At 45.2% G+C, this 16,372-nt stretch overlaps 1 protein-coding gene across 5 annotated transcripts in view; it reads left to right on the top strand.

The window, feature by feature from the left end:
* LOC119431886 (G-protein coupled receptor-associated protein LMBRD2B) overlaps window positions 1-16,372 on the top strand; it is a 235,491-nt gene that overhangs the window by 9,799 nt on the left and 209,320 nt on the right. For 3 of the 5 annotated variants that reach the window (XM_049656866.1, XM_049656869.1, XM_049656870.1), the window contains exon 1: window positions 13,452-13,719. The exons of 1 other annotated variant lie outside the window; for it this stretch is intronic. The gene's annotated coding sequence lies outside the window, so the exon portion shown is untranslated. Of the gene's footprint in view, window positions 1-13,451; window positions 13,720-14,544; window positions 14,723-16,372 lie in introns of those variants that run through there. One more of the 5 variants, XM_049656868.1, reaches the window with a different exon arrangement.

Genomic DNA, 16,372 nt, shown 5'->3' on the forward strand with positions numbered 1-16,372 from the left:
AGAGGTGACGCGAAGGCCAAGGACGCATGTGAGATGATTATGATGATTTATTGGCATCCCCTTTGAAACGGGGCGGCGACAAATAGTCACCTAGCCTGCTTGATTTATCAGGTATACTATACATGTTCTTTATCTTGCATTTTGTATACCTATCATTATTTTTCTTTTTCAAAAATTTACCTTGTACCGCTGCCTATGATTTTTAAGAGATCAGGTCGCATCCATCTTTCCCTACTTTTTTCCACCAGTACTCTATCGTCTCTTGCTGATCTCTACGGCTGATCTGTTTATGTTTCCTTCCACTTTAAACCCAAGCGCTTCTGGGAGTTGCACGTTACCTACGGTTCTCGCTGGGTGGATCCCGTCGCATTCCATTAGGATGTGCTGAGTGGTCTCTGGATCTTTACTGCAGCATACACATGTCTCATCTAATTCCGAATATTTGTTCCGATATGTTTTCGTCCTTAGGCAACCGGCTCGAGCCTCAAATAGCAAGGCACTGCCCTTTGTGTTATCGTACAGATTTTCCCTTCTAATTTCTTTCTTCTCATTCTTGTAAATCTCCATTGTCCTTTTCGTTTCCATTCTTTGCATCCAATTCACGGTCTCTATTTCTCTCACTTTCTTTCTGATGACCCCTGGTTGTCTATTTACAGTTTCGATTATCCTGTACTTGGTTGCCAACTTCCTTGACCTCTTCCTCCATTCTGTGTCCACGCTTTTCATGTAGAGATACTTGTGCACTTTAGCTGCCCATTTATTTTCATCCATGTTCCTGAGCCTTTCTTCAAAACGAATTTTGCTTTGTGCTTCTCTGACTTCAAAAGAGGCCCAACCCATGTCTCCATGCACTGCCTCATTTGTCGTATTACCGTGTGCTCCCAAAGCCAACCGGCCTACTGATCTTTGGTTAACTTCCAAACCCGCCAATATATCCGATTTTAAGCATATAATGGCATTTGCGAATGTTAGCGCTGGCACCATTACTCCTTTCCAGATTCCACGCACCACCTCATACTTATTGTGGCCCCACAGTGCTCTGTGTTTCATTAATGCTGCATTCCGCTTCCCCTTATTTTCAGATTATCTTGGTGGTTGCTTGAGTAATTCTTTCCTTCGTTTATGTGTACGCCGAGGTACTTATATTGCTTCACTATGGGTATTACTTGCTGTTGAATTGACACCACGAAGTTACTCGTGTGCTCATTAAAGATCATAATCCCTGATTTCTCTGTGCTAAACTTAAGGCCTAGATTTGTCGCTGCGTTCCCACAGATATTCGCAAGTATCTGTAAATCTTTTTTATTGTCCGCTAGTAGCACAATGTCGTCTGCGTACATCAGTCCAGGGATCTTCTGTTGCAACCATTTGTCCAGTACGCATGTAGGATAAATCAAAACCTAATTCGCTGTTTTCCGTCGTCTTTCTATGCCCTTGACGTAAAGCGTGAACAACAATGGTGACAGAGGGCATCCTTGCTTCAATCCTTGGTGAATTCCCACCATTTCATTTCCTTTTCGGACACAATGGAGGAGAGACACCTAGTGGTGATAATGGGCGGAGTGATTGACGTACTGCACGGACGAGGAGCAGGAATCACAAAGCAAATAGCCAAAGGGGTCACCGACCTGCGGAATGTTTCAAAAGAAGTACAAATCGCGGTGTGCACGGTGCCAGAGGTTGAAAGGCAGGGTTATAAAATTGAAAGGGCAGTTCTTGCAGTAAACAGGGAAATTTGGACTCTAGCTAAAGCAATGAATTTTACGGTCATTGACATCAACCGTGAAGTGCACCGAGCAGGCCGCGAAGGCGCTTTTGTGCGTGACGGGATACATTTAGTGAAAGTGTAGCAACACCGGTCGGAAATCGATTCGCGGCACGAGCTGTAGCTTTTTTAGGCGGGCCCCAGGCAATCAGGAAGCAGGATTAAGTATTGAACATAGCGAAACACCAGTAAAGGGCAGAATTAGGCGACCAGGAGTCAGGAAAAGACGCAGAAAGGATAAGAATAGAGAAGGTAAAATTTGCTACATTAACATGCAGGGTGGTCGTAAGCAGGAAAAATGGCTGGAAATTCAAACGCAACTGAATGATGAAGCGATTAGTGTGTACGCCTTGACCGAAACGCATCTACGAGATTTGGAGCAGCCGCCTGTTATTGACAACTTTGTATGGGAAGGGTGCAACAGAATGACCGGGTCAAGGAAAGGCGGAGGCGTAGGCGTACTAATTAGGCGAGGTCTGAAGTGGCGAAGGGTAAACGAGACATGTAAGAGCATTTATGGATTAGTGGTACATGGCAAGGTAAAAAGACGTGGCTGGGAGTAGCTTACCTGTGGACAGGTAGTGATAGCAGGGAAAAAAATAAGGAATTGGTCGATTGCATTAGAAGCGATATTAATGAGTTCAGTAACTCGGGCCAGGTGATATTAGTGGGAGATATGAACGCGCACATGGACGATTTAGACGGATATACTGATTACAACGGCTCTCTAGTGCTGGATTTGTGTGATGAACAGAACCTTATAGTAGTTAACAGGGAGAATAAGTGTCATGGACAGGTAACGTGGCAATGCGGAAACAGGCAGTCATGTATCGACTACGCCTTAGTCTCAGAAATGGTCTACGAACAACTGGACCAAATGATAATAGACGAAAATGGAAAAAATAGCCTGGGAAGCGATCATAGACGTTTAGCATTAAAGTTTGGAAGAGATACCAGCGCAGAACATGAACCAATAGCCTCAGAGTTTTTAAAAATGAATGACGAGCAAATAACAGAGATCGCAAACAACATAGAGAAGAAAATTGAGGCTTTTCCTACAGCAGTCTGGGAATATAAGGAACTGGTGGAGGTTATGCAGCATGAAATAAGGCGGACACGGCAATACAATTGTTGGATTGGAAAGAGGAAACCACGTAAGTGGTGGAACAAGGAAATTAAACAAGCTATAGAAGAGCGTAAAGAGGCATCTAGGGTTCATCGAGAAGCCAAAAAGTTGGGATTACAAGAAGAAGAGGTGCTCCTTAGATGGAATACGTACCGAGAAAAGAAAAGGGTTGCGAGTGAGCTCGTGCAAGAGAAAATTAAATGCGCAAGTGAACGTTGGGTGCATAACATTCACAAAAGAGACAAAGGCGCCCCAAAAAGATTCTGGAACCATATAAAAGCACTCGGAGCTCCAACTAGAAACTCGCAAACGGCTATAAGGGATGAAGACGGTAACATCTATGAAGGCGATGATGCGCTGCGGTACATCACAGACGTTATCAGGCATAACTTCGGTACGAGAAAAAGCGTAGTTCAGACAACAGATCCAGCAACAACAGAGAGGCCTGAGAGATCAAAATTCAGCATAGAAAGCTTTTATTGGAAAAAGGCAGCAGAAAATGTCCCTAACAACACGGCAGCAGGACCCGATGAAATCCCAATACAGCTAATCAAAAACCTCGGTCCAAAAAGCAAGGCACTGCTGACTAATGCCATAGAGCAAGTGATTAGAACAAAGAATATTCCCGTTGGATGGCGTGAAAGCAAGATGAATCTTATCTACAAAGGCAAAGGAGATAAGGATAAGACGAGCTCGTACAGGCCAGTTACAGTAACGTCGGTGATATATAGAATAGCAATGCAAGCCATAAAATTAGAACTGTTGAAGTGGGTGGAAGGAAACGGTGTATTGGGGGAACTACAGAATGGGTTCAGGCCAGGCAGACGCTTAGAAGACAATATGTTTGTACTAACTCAGTGCATAGAGATTTCAGTAGCTCAGAAAAGACCTTTATGGATAGCATTTCTAGATATTAAAGGAGCTTATGACAACGTAGACAGGGAATTGTTGTGGGATATTCTTCAATACGAAGGCATAGATGACGATTTCGTGGAGCTGCTGAGGGAGATATATCGAGACAACCAAGTACAAGTGGCATGGGAAGGCCGAAAAGGAAATGAAATGGTGGGAATTCACCAAGGATTGAAGCAAGGATGCCCTCTGTCACCATTGTTGTTCACGCTTTACGTCAAGGGCATAGAAAGACGACTGGAAAACAGCGAATTAGGTTTTGATTTATCCTACATGCGTAATGGACAAATGGTGCAACAGAAGATCCCTGGACTGATGTACGCAGACGACATTGTGCTACTAGCGGACAATAAAAAAGATTTACAGATACTTGCGAATATCTGTGGGAACGCAGCGACAAATCTAGGCCTTAAGTTTATTAGCACAGAGAAATCAGGGATTATGATCTTTAATGAGCACACGAGTAACTTCGTGGTGTCAATTCAACAGCAAGTAATACCCATAGTGAAGCAATATAAGTACCTCGGCGTACACATAAACGAAGGAAAGAATTACTCAAGCAACCACCAAGATAATCTGAAAATAAAGGGGAAGCGGAATGCAGCATTAATGAAACACAGAGCACTGTGGGGCCACAATAAGTATGAGGTGGTGCGTGGAATCTGGAAAGGAGTAATGGTGCCAGCGCTAACATTCGCAAATGCCATTATATGCTTAAAATCGGATATATTGGCGGGTTTGGAAGTTAACCAAAGATCAGTAGGCCGGTTGGCTTTGGGAGCACACGGTAATACGACAAATGAGGCAGTGCATGGAGACATGGGTTGGGCCTCTTTTGAAGTCAGAGAAGCACAAAGCAAAATTAGTTTTGAAGAAAGGCTCAGGAACATGGATGAAAATAAATGGGCGGCTAAAGTGCACAAGTATCTCTACATGAAAAGCGTGGACACAGAATGGAGGAAGAGGTCAAGGAAGTTGGCAACCAAGTACAGGATAATCGAAACTGTAAATAGACAACCAGGGGTCATCAGAAAGAAAGTGAGAGAAATAGAGACCGTGAATTGGATGCAAAGAATGGAAACGAAAAGGACAATGGAGATTTACAAGAATGAGAAGAAAGAAATTAGAAGGGAAAATCTGTACGATAACACAAAGGGCAGTGCCTTGCTATTTGAGGCTCGAGCCGGTTGCCTAAGGACGAAAACATATCGGAACAAATATTCGGAATTAGATGAGACATGTGTATGCTGCAGTAAAGATCCAGAGACCACTCAGCACATCCTAATGGAATGCGACGGGATCCACCCAGCGAGAACCGTAGGTAACGTGCAACTCCCAGAAGCGCTTGGGTTTAAAGTGGAAGGAAACATAAACAGATCAGCCGTAGAGATCAGCAAGAGACGATTAGAGTACTGGTGGAAAAAAAGTAGGGAAAAGATGGATGCGACCTGATCTCTTAAAATCATAGGCAGCGGTACAAGGTAAATTTTTGAAAAAGAAAAATAATGATAGGTATACAAAAATGCAAGATAAAGAACATGTATAGTATACCTGATTAAATCAATCAGGCTAGGTGACTATTTGTCGCCGCCCCGTTTCAAAGGGGATGCCAATAGATCATCATCATCATCATCATCATGGAGCGTGGGTGCGACGGCGCAGCTGCCCAGTGCCCGATCATATTCGTTGGAGTTGCAGAGCTGCGTTGTTTTTGTTTTTTTTTGTTTTTTTGTTTATTTGTTTTTTTTGTGGACGTCTTTTTTTCGCACATAGCCTTCAAGAGATTAGTATGCCTTGCAGTAACTGAGCCATGCCGCGGCATCGACAAAATCACTGTTACGCGCCTGGGTGCCAAACAGGCTATGCTTATGTGAAGGATGGGCCGAAGTTGTCCTTGTTTGGCGTCCCGAAGGGTAAAAAATAGGCGGGAAGAGTGGGAAAAAAACCTCCACAGAGCTGACAAGCCCCTGGACGACACGAGCGCAGTATGCGAGCTCCATTTCGAGCCACGTTTTGTGCTCATGTCCACCGCAGTTCCTGATCACTGAATTGTCTTTCTTTTTATGGTGTAGTTAGGTCAGTTAGCGAAGGAAACTGCGAGGAAGGTACACTGGGCTCCTTACTGGAAGTTGACTATCTCGAAGCATCATGTGACCGAAATGAGTGCAGGCACACTGCTGCTAGCGCTACTGCCACAGAGGCCACACAAAACGTGGTGCCCCAGCATTGCACGGGCCTGCGGGTTTCAAACGACCATAACCAGCACGTGGCCAGAAGCGACTCGAGACTCACTTAACACATTGCGGGCTATGTTGCGCGGGAGTATATTGTCAATTCCAGCACAAAATGCCAAGAATGCATAAAGCTGCTTACTATGACGCCACCAGGCGAAAGTTTTCATGCCCGGCTAACAAACTTCTGTGACCGAGGAGGCCTCCTTTATCCCTCCAGTCAGCTGTACGGCTTCGTGAAAAAGCTAGAGGATCTTTTCACAGAATGCTTCTGTCAGAGTGAGCCACACTCTGACAGCGTTATGGACATGCTGGCAGTTGTTAAGAGTAAGCTTCCCCTCGAAGTTGGCTGCAATGTGCACACTCTTAGCCTCACAGCTAAAATAATTAGTTTTTACATTGTCACACGTCTGCATTTTTATGTGAAAGAAATTAACTGTGACAAGGCAGGAAAGCGGCAGAGGACCAAGCTGCTGAAGTTGAACCATTGCTTATGAGTTGAAGTGCATGAAACAATGGCTTGCTGTACTTGCAAATAAAAGCTTTGTGTCAGCAACAGCCCTGTTATTTTCATTTTGCTTACCCTTATATAGCTGTACATAAGCACAGGCCTGAGCCTAATTGTCAAGTGAACTAATTTTCACTTTTTGTTCAGGCCTCCCTCCATTTCTTTATGGAAAACATCAACCTGATTTGACTTAATAAATGTGTGCCAGCGTAATGATGGTTAATAATAAACGCAGAAGGCTACTGTGAAGCAAGGAACAACTAAAGTGCAACAATGAAATATTTAAGCCATATATACAAATTCATTTTGGCTAAGCAAAGGCACAAACCTGGTTAGCATGCCTGATGTGTTTTTTTTTTTTTTTTTCGGCCAGCTGGGTAGTATGTGCGCACTGTTGTCTGTCTGACAAAATTTTACATTAGGTCGACACGGCATGAAACCGTATATTTGGTCACCGTCCCTTTCATTCAAAATTTTCTTTCAATTTTTTTTACGATTGCCCGATAATTCGGAAAATTTGAAGGCCCCTTCCACATAAGCCCAAGAGTAGCAGTCTTCCTTTTCCACAAGGTACTATTATGGCAAATATCATGTGGCCTAAACAAATATAGTGCTTGCTAAAGATATGTAAGGACTGTCAAGTATGCCAAAATTAAAAACAAATAAGAGTGTGAACTGCTTCGAACTGAAACCGTCAGAAACGCAAGGAAAATCAAAGCTTCTGCAAGCAAAGCTTCCATTGAAGTTGCCAGTGGCGCCACCTGTTGAATGCGACGCTGACTGCGTCAGAGCAGCGGCAGAGTAAGCCCACTGCCCCCTTCTAGTACACTGTAGTATGGGTGTTCTGGCGTGCGTCTAAATGTCGTACAAAAATCCCTCACGTGACCAGATACTAGGCACCTAGGGACACGATCATTTAGGGACTTTTGAGAAGGCGCGATGGTGGCGCTAAAAGTGACGACGGCATGGGATGGCGCGTTCGTTCTCGGCGTGATCGTTCTCTGGCCCGCGCCGACCGCGCGTTGTTCAACATTGCGTGTGTGATTGTGCTTGCGTTGCTTGTGTATTTGTTGTAGGTTCTGTGTTACTTGGCGGAAAGCCGTGAGTAGTGCTTGTGTGGCACTGCGGCTTTGGCCTCGGTGAGCTCTGGCAATACAGAACCTGCGTTGTGTGATCCGTGTTCCTTGACAATGCGGAGGTGGTGACGATTGAAATGTCGAAGTGGCGTAGCGCCTCGGCAGCGCAGTTCAGCGAACCGCGATGTGGCGTCGCCGTGTCCGCCTTAGCATAACGGACGTCGAGGGATGTGCTGCTCTCTACAAGTCACAAAAATGTGACTGCGTCGACCGCCCACGGTTCAGCGCTGAATGTGTGGTTTGAGTACTGTGCTTGAAACGAGTGGTGCAGCTGTGGTGCCCTAATTTCGCACAATATAGACGCGTGCTTATGTGCAAAAAGGGCAACAAATCGTATCTTAACCCGCTGAGGCGATGCTACAATGTCAACAATGCCGTGCATGTTTATTGTGATGGTAGTCTCTACAGCAAGCAAGCGTGCACTGCAGCTATGCTGTGAATATAGCCTCAACTCGAATGTGGCGTTTGCAGAACTCTGTTTGGTTCTGCTTTCAAACAAGCTGTATGTTAGGATTATCACTCACTGCTCACATGAGACATGGGAGCCCATCGTGTGGGTTGGGCCTCAGCACGAATGTGTGGTGAGGGGGTGTGGAGTTGGTGGCTGTGTCAGGTGCCTCACTGAATTTTGTCATTGGAATAAGCTCAATGTAGAAGGACACACCCTATACTTGATGGCTCACTTTCACGGATATTGCCTTTTTTTCCTTGAAATTTCCAGCCTCAGGACGCGCCTCGCATTATATTCGGGTTCGTGACACATATAATCACATTAAATTTTTATTTAGGAGAGACCAAAAGCCGCTCGTTGCATCATATTTGTGGTCGTGTTGCATGCAAATCCAGTACTTTCAGTGCCTATTGACTGACTGAGGGGTGCAGGACTTTGGCAGTGGTAGCAGCACCAAAGCAGCTGCCCAAATGGTATACCCTATAGTGTTAGATTTCTTGTGCACATGGGTGTACTGTGAAAACACGTTAAAGGAATTCCACAGTTGCTGCAGCATCACGTCTGGATCTGTGGATCACTGAGCGGTTGTTTGATCACATGTCTGAATTTCTGTTGTCACTGAGCAGTTCTTTGATCATTAGCTTAGGCTGTCTGTTTTCTACATATTATATTACAGCAGTGGCGTCAGAGTAGCTGCAAAAATGGGATTTTGCTGTACAATCGCAGATTGGTTGCTTTTTCGACTGTTACATTGCTCTATTTGCTGCAACTGCCGCCAAATGTTGCTTTACCATGTCTGGTGAATGCCTTGAACGTGAACCACATTTGGATGATGCTTGTGAAAGTATAACATACTCCTTGCATGCAAAGAAAACTATCACACCGGTAGGTGTGGTGGAGTCACTGATGAAATAGAAGTTGAAAAATGAAAGTTCTCGCAAAATCTGGAAGTGTTCATGGCGCTTGCCATCAATAATGTGTAACAATCCAAGCAAACATAAAGATAACCTACCTATCCTGAAGAATATGAAAGTGATGCTTCAAGTTGTCAACTTAAAGCTTGATATACTGGTGCCAATCAAGGAAAGAGTTGAGATTATATAGAAGGATTCAGTGCAATTCATGTTTAATCAGCTTGGCAATCTTGTCAAAACGACCAAATAAAATTGTGACTTTTAAGAGATTGCCATGATAATGTGATGAGGTTGCTGGCATTATTTGGTGCTTGGGAAACAAAGCATCACAGGTATGTGGTGATTGAGCTTCTCAAAAAAAAAAAAGGAAATTAGGTGTGCCACTAAAGATATCTAATAAATTGAACCCATAAACCACTGAAAGAAGTTGAGTGTGCAAAGGCAAATGGCTACAGCTATATTTGCACAGTAATAGAAAAGTTGTAATCGGGCTGATGGTGCACAGGTGATGGATGTATATTGCATGTTCGAGGGCTTAATTTTTCATGAGCTACTCATTTTTGTTTTCCTGTTTTGTTTCCATGTGCCTTAGTGAGCGGAATGCCTGACTGCAGACTTCCGTCATTATGTACAATTAATGAAAAATAAAGTAAATTGTTCTATGGAACTCTTTTTTTGTAACTTCTGTTCAGTTGCAAATGACGCAGTTTTCCCTACTCTGCACTGAATGGTGAAAGGGGGGGAGGGGGGGGAGCGCATGCAGGCACCCTTATACTGGAGCTTTGGGGCGCTCTTACCATGGTTGCTCACATGCCCATTTTTCTGGCTGTAACAACCTAGAGTCAGTGCACAGGTGTTTTTAACGTTCCACGATTAAGTAAACTTGACGTCACTATGCACAAAATTTAGATTACGACAGCCCAAGATGGCAACTGCCATGAACTGAATATAAAATTGCCTATAAGCATGCATTGTGCAATTGAATGCCTGTGAATTCTGTAATGCCACTTTCATGAAATTGACTGGCATGGTTTGCTTGAAACTGAAAACATGTTCGATCCTCAGTTGTAGCAGACTCACTTCACTATAACATATTTGATAATGCAGGTGCAGATTGTGATGGAATTGATGCGGTTGTTACTCTTGGTGAGAATCATTCATGCGCATTAGAAATTATAGCTAAGGCTATATATACATTACTTCAGTTGAGATCGACTAATGTTGAGATAGAAGCTCAGCTGTGGCACATAGGTACAGGCGAATAAATTTAGAAAGAAAAATTCTGGCACAACCCATTTCACAATGATGCCGATGCTAATACGATAGCATTGAAACAATGTAGAGACATTGTATTGCCACCACAGAGATCAGTCATGTATGAGTCGGGCTCCTCTCTCACGAGTCCCTCTGGACATGCTACGCCTGTTAGCAGGGTTGCCGCTAAGTCGGTGCTTGACATTCGATTCGAATCTGCCCAGCACCTAAGAAATTTTTTTTTTGTCATTGATGAGCGGCCCGGCCCATACCTCGTGACCTATTTTTGTTTCAAACTGGGTGTCCTCAGCACAACAGCCCCAGTGCTCTACCCCTTATACCATGGATTACCCAGTGACCCAAGTTTACGGAAAAATGGATAAAGACCCGGACAGACAGGAAGATAGGATATTCCACACTTTTCAGGGTCTAAGAACGATAATTCTAGGCAATATACACAACTGGCCTGTTATGGATACGTTGCTGGCATTGCAGGAGAACAATTTACGATTTAGAGCTTCTATTGGTAAAACCACAACAATATACACAATTTTGATTTCACAAGAAACAGTAGTGCTATCTGGTTTATGTATTCATCTACGTCACAGGCTCCAGAAGGAGTATTGCGTGGAGGGGGGAGGGCATCGCATAACAAAGGAGCGAAAAAGTTATACAACGTTAGAAATATAAACAGCGACACAAGATCAACGCAATAAATTAAAGATAACAAATTATAAAATCGTGAAGTAAAATTCTACCATTAGAAAGCTGGGTTATACAGTGAATAGTACGATTGCATAATTACATAAAAAAAGTTACATACACCAGAAATAGAAACCACTTGAACACTACCCAAACATACTGATTTTTTGTCTGAAGGTTACAGTATTGTTAATGTCAGCAATGTTATCGAGAAGACCATTCCAATGCCTAATGGCACGTGGCAAAGCACACAAGTCAAAGGTATTAGTTCGACCAAAAATGTGCTGGACGCTAAGGCGATTGTGCAAGCACCTAGATGTGTGGGATGGACAAACAAGAGGCAAGGTGGACGACTGCTCACTATTAATGATTTTATGTAGCAGACAAAACGACACTACATTCTGGCATGATTCCAAGGATGGTAGTGACAATGACAACATAATGTTAGATACGCTCAAATATTGGTTGCAATCCCTGGCGATTAAACGTGCAGCACAGTTTTGGCTATACTCAAGAATGCGGATTAGATATGTCTGGTGAGGTGACCAAATTGAACCTACCAATTCTAGTTGGGGCAAGAATAATGTTTAATATGCACGCTTTCTTGTGAAGGAAGGAGCAGCATGAAGGTTGCATTTTTGAAGATTGATGATCAAAGCACTTGTGTATATGGAGGTTAATCGATAGTACATACAACACTGCCACAGTGCAGTCAAGACATTGCAGCAGTGAAAAAAAATTCAGAGCACTTATCAAACAAGGACATGTATGCAAACAGCAACACAACACACATGGAGATGAGATGCAGTGCAACAATGCCCTTGTAGCCTACAATGTGTGGTTACTCAATATTTAGAAGCAACGGCACTACCACTAGGGCAACTAGAAGTGTGTTGTGCACGGGTGACGAGTTGACCGTAGTAGCAGCAGAAGGCACAGGCTGTGAATTTGCGGGGCGATCAGCTGTTGCGACAACAATGAACTGTAGACTGCCTAGGTTGAAGGGAACACAGTACGTTGGTCTGTTGGCTCTTCACTGATGTTGCGTAAGGGCCTATAATTGGTGCAGAAAGCATGTGGCCATCCATGGCTCAATCACAGTTGTAAGGTTGTGGGTGCCGACATTGCTCTTAAATTTTGCAAGAATGCGGGCATGGCCAACTTGGTCGTCTGCAGTTTCACTTTTCTGTCACCACCAAAGAACACTGCCACTGGTGGAATTTTTTGGTAGGCTTAACATCTTTTAAAAGCACCTTAAAATAACATTGCCAATAATTTGTCATCAAATTGACAAAACACAAAGAACAGACCAGCTTAGCTAGCCTCCCCATTTTGCAAACAGAATAGCAACTCACTTTGAAGAAAATGGGCCCACATTGTCATCATGATTACTGAGGGCATGCAAAGCGTGGAATGCCAGATTGGGAGCAGTACTGGGGCACTCCTGACAATCGTCTCATGGTAGACATTGTCTTATAACACATGCTAGGCATGTATATATGCTACATGTTTTTAATGTGAGAAAAACTGCAAAGCTGGCCGGCAGCATATCGCAGCACCTTCGCCATCGGCGTCTGTCAAGCAAGGACTGGTTACGTAAATATTATTGCGTCGATGCTACCGAATAGGGCGGGCACAGAGGCGCCGCTCGCCGGTTCGCGAACTGGCCGTTGCCAAGACGCCGACGTGAATTGGATATTTCGAGCGTCTGCACAGCACGGATTTCACGGCGGTCTGCCACCACAGCTGCACCACTCGTTTCAAGCATACAGCACGAACTGAGGCCTCATGGCGTTCTGCCACCACAGCTGCGCCATTCGTTTCAAGCACAGTACTTGAACCACACATTCAGCGCTGAACCGTGGGCGGTCGACGCAGTCACATTTTTATGACTTGTAGAGAGCAGCATATCTCTCGACGTCCGTTATGCAAAGGCGGACGAGGTTCGCTGAACTGCACTGCCGAGGCGCTACGCCACTTCGACATTTCAATCGTCACCACCTCCGCATTGTGAAGGAACACGGATCACACAACGCAGGTTCTGTATTGCCAGAGCTCACCGAGGCCAAAGCCGCAGTGCCACACAAGCACTACTCACGGCTTTCCGCCAAGTAACACAGAACCTACAACCAATACACAAGCAACGCAAGCACAATCACACACGCAATGTTGAACAACGCGCGGTGGGCGCGGGCCAGAGAACGATCACCACAGCACACCCATACAAACTCGATCACGCCGAGAACGAACACGCCATCCCATGCCGTCGTCACTTGGCGCCACCATCGCGCCTTCTCAAAAGTCCCTAAATGATCGTGTCCCTAGGTGCCTAGGATCTGGTCACGTGAGGGATTTTTGTACGACATTTAGACGCACGCGGTGTTCTGTGGTAGCACCATAGCATAGAGTTTCTAAATAAAAAAACATGAAACTCTATGCACCATAGCCATAGGTAGCACTACTTTTGCACCGCAGCGCATTTGCCGTTGGCAACACATCTTGCGTCGCAGGGAAGCACACACGCAGGGCGCCGCCATGGCGTCTATGTTGGCACTCTAAATTTCACGATCCCGGCACTAGTCCCCATATTTCTCAGGATGTATTCATAGTGAGGTGCTCATAGTATCCTCACCGAGCACCGGTGGTGACGACCTGACGCACTTTGAACGCGCTTGCATCGTAGGGGTCTGTGCCCATCTCGTCGTGACTGCATCGCCAAGGTACGTATACTTTGCAATCGCCCTTTAAGGATCATATGCATCATCTTCTGAAACATTGACGTTACCGATGCCAGTCCGAAGCAGACCCTCTTGAAGCGAAATAGTATGTCTTGCGTTATAAACGTCGTAAGATCACGATTTTTGAACTTGGTGGTAACTGATGGCATGCATATTCTCCAAGCTAAATCTAGCTTGGAGAATCGCCGTGTACCAGCCAAGCTGTTCAAAAGTTCCCCAGTTTTATGGCAGGGGAAAACTGTCCACTACTATAGCTTTGTTTGGCTCTCGTAGGTCTACGCACATGCGAATCGAGCCATCCTTGTTTCTGGCTACAGTTGATGAGACCCACTCTGAAAAGTCGACGCGCTCAATGATGTCCCGAGCTTCTAATTTTTGTATTTCTGCCGAGACTTGCTCACTAATGACGAGTGAGCTGTCACCTTGCTGGCCACTAGTTGAACAGACGCGCGAACTCTGACCTAGTGAGTGAAACCTTTTACAGTGCTTAGCTGTTTTTCATACAAGTGCTCAAACTCGGAACATAATTCCCGAGGTAGCACAGAAGTTTCTTGCGTCATTAGCAGACACCTGAGCGGCGACCCTTGAATCTTCATAAACAGAGCCGCGATACCATATAAACCACGAATGGTTGTTCCTCCAGGCACAACGTACAGAAGAACAGAAGTGCATCGACCATGAAATGTAGCTGTAGCAATGAAACATCCTTTTATAGGAATTGCTAGAATAATAGAGGAGCTGGACGGATGTTGTGCACATCGACGAGAACGGTGACGCACTGCAGTGATGTTGACAGAGTTCTTGTAGGGGTCCCCAAGCATCGCAATGGCGCGGTTGAACTCATTTGGGCCAGGAGACATCAACGTCCCTCCAGCGGCGCTCGAAGCCAAAAGGCGTGGGTCGTCCTCCGACATCAGAGTCTGAAGGATACATTCTCCTTCCAAGCCCAAGCAGTTGAACAGAATCACCTTCCGACGCATGGCAGGTAGGTCGGAGGTGCCCGACACCAACTTGTAGTTCTTGCAACGCTTGAATCCATTTCTCCCGTGGGATGACCGGGTGTCCAGGTGAGGACAGGAAAGGGGGTGGCGGTTGTAGCCCCGAAATACTCATCGTAGAGGATGATATACAGCAATCGAAGGCACAGATGAAAGGCAAGTCGGTAGCACATGAGCTGTTGAATCCTCATCGCCAAGTATGTTGTATCGTGCATAACACTCAGTGCGATCTCAATGGATCTCAATAAACCTGACCTTTTATTCCATCCTCATCTTTCTTTTTTTCAGGCCGTTCCGAGCACGTGTCTTCTAATGGCGTTGCAGTCGGCAGTGACGCCTCATATGTATAACAGTATACTTTGTAATTGCCCGGTATGCCTGCAGAATTAATGTGCAATTAACGTGAACAGTATTGTCGTTTGCCGTGATCCCTTAATTGTGCGCGAATGAAAAGTGACACTCGCAGTTCCCAACACCTAAGCATATTATTGAAGGTGTATACTACACCGTACAGTGCTGGAAATAATATAGGCATTTCTTATTTCTAGTGAAACAGGCGTGACAAGTCGTTGTGAAGTGGTATGGTTTCGAAACGTGTTCAGCGGGTGCATTTGTTCAACCTCCATGATACAATGCCTAACTGAACGAGGACATCGACAGAGCTGTCTCTGTGTGTTTCTTTTGAACCAGCTAGCCTGCCAACGGGTTTTCCTGTCATCGAGATGGGCGCAGATGTTCCATACATGCCTTCCGACGTATGCCACTTAGGACGGAATCTTACAGAGCTCACCATTTTTGTCACTGTAATCGATTTTTTAATTTGGGCACGATTGAGGATGCGTTACATATGTAGATTACTCACTGATCATTGCCGCCGTGTTGAATGTGGTAAGCTTATAATAAAGAATGTGTAAAAGTGGTGAGGTAAAAAGCAAACATCGGTGCTGTAGCTTCGGAGCTGCCTTGGTGGCAAGTGACAGAATGGGGGCTGTGTAAAAAGCGTTCTACACTAGTTGTTTATTTAAGCTCGTGCTTTTATTTGGTTATGATCAGTAGTACAAAGAACAACAGTGTGAACTGTGGGTAGTTGTGCCTGGAGGTCCTTCCTGACAAAAGATTCCTCACCGACAGAAGTGCAGCTGTGCTGTTCACACTCGTCGTTTCTCGAGGCTGGGGAGCGTCGCCGTCACCTGGGACTAATGGACGAGCAATTAGTCCCCGGGCTACAATAGGTCATCGGCTTCGTGTGACGCTAAAACGGCAACGTTGCTCTTGGTGTGTTTCCGGGAAGCACCAGCCCCCGCCCAAACTACGACGAGGCCCGGCGTGCAAACCAGGAGCTCCCTTCCGAGACAACAACAGCTGCCGCCCTCCCTGGAAATGGTAGCTTCCGCGAAATCCAGTCTCCTGATCGACAAGCTGACTGTCACGGAGAGGTCACCAATTCTTCCTAGGTGCAAATGTCAGGCATTTCCGTGGGAACAGCTTCGACGTTTGGTTCCGAAGGTGCTACCCATTGCCTGGTATGCGGGGGCAATCGAGCAACATTGGAGGACGAGCCTGGCGGAACGGCACCATATGATGGGCGGGATTTCATGAACAGTTGACGACTGTGAATGGCCGAGAAGAACCACAGT

Source organism: Dermacentor silvarum, chromosome 10 (genome assembly GCF_013339745.2).
Source record: "Dermacentor silvarum isolate Dsil-2018 chromosome 10, BIME_Dsil_1.4, whole genome shotgun sequence".
Lineage (NCBI taxonomy): Eukaryota > Metazoa > Arthropoda > Arachnida > Ixodida > Ixodidae > Dermacentor > Dermacentor silvarum.